Consider the following 976-nt stretch of genomic DNA (forward strand, 5'->3'; position numbering starts at 1 on the left):
TAAATGATTTCTCGGAAATATGTCTTACCTATTTAACAAAAAATGAGACAGATTTTTCATAGGAAAAAAGAGCTATATTAGAAGTTCGATGTCAGAAATAGAAGATCTGAGGGGCCGCCGCCTGCCGCCCCTCATATCCCGCTCTTTACGCTCAAATTTAGTTTGCGTTTTACAGTCTTTAGACACAGTTCCGTCACCTCACATCTATGCATATCCTCCCTTCGGGCTCTTACATCTTTTTATTTGTTAGGGTGTGAATGTCACATGAAACTCAAATTTAAAGAGTCTATTAAGTGCTTTCATATTGAAGTTTGAACCTTCCTATCATATCTTTTTTTATGAAATGAAAAGAAGTAACGTGAGGTACGAACTGAAGACAGATACACCAGATGTCAGAACTCTTTCGCAACAAAACGTATCCTGTTATTTGAAAAGCCCTACCCATGATTTTCGAAACGGTATTGAAGATGCGCTTAATAAAACGCCGTTAAATATACCTTTAAATAGGGTGTAGGTGGAATAAGCTGGGCGTGGCCGAGGTGTGGACAAAAATACCAAATGCGGGTGCGGTATCTTCTATTGTCAACAATTGCCTTCTGTCGCGCTATATGGTCTGACTTGGTAGTACCGTTATCTTTCTTTGCCAAATTTCTACTTTTTTCAACACAATCGAATCTTTGTAAAAGTTTTTATTTCGCTTTGTGTACAATTGTATTATCAGAACACAGATCCCATTTTATACTAATTGTAGAACTTCAAACCGTTAATGGTCCTGAACAGTAGCCTAAATAAAATCGTATTTATAATAACAATCCCTTCTAAGGTACTTTGGTCAGCTCTGGTTAAAAAAAAAAAAAAAAAAAAAAAAAAAAAAAAATCATGCGAAAATCAGAGAAAAGGGAAAAGTTAATAAAGATACAAAGTTACTGATGCAATTTTGCTTTTATTTCTTTTTTTAGAATTATCTAACCAGAAG

Source organism: Artemia franciscana, unplaced genomic scaffold (genome assembly GCF_032884065.1).
Source record: "Artemia franciscana unplaced genomic scaffold, ASM3288406v1 PGA_scaffold_62, whole genome shotgun sequence".
Lineage (NCBI taxonomy): Eukaryota > Metazoa > Arthropoda > Branchiopoda > Anostraca > Artemiidae > Artemia > Artemia franciscana.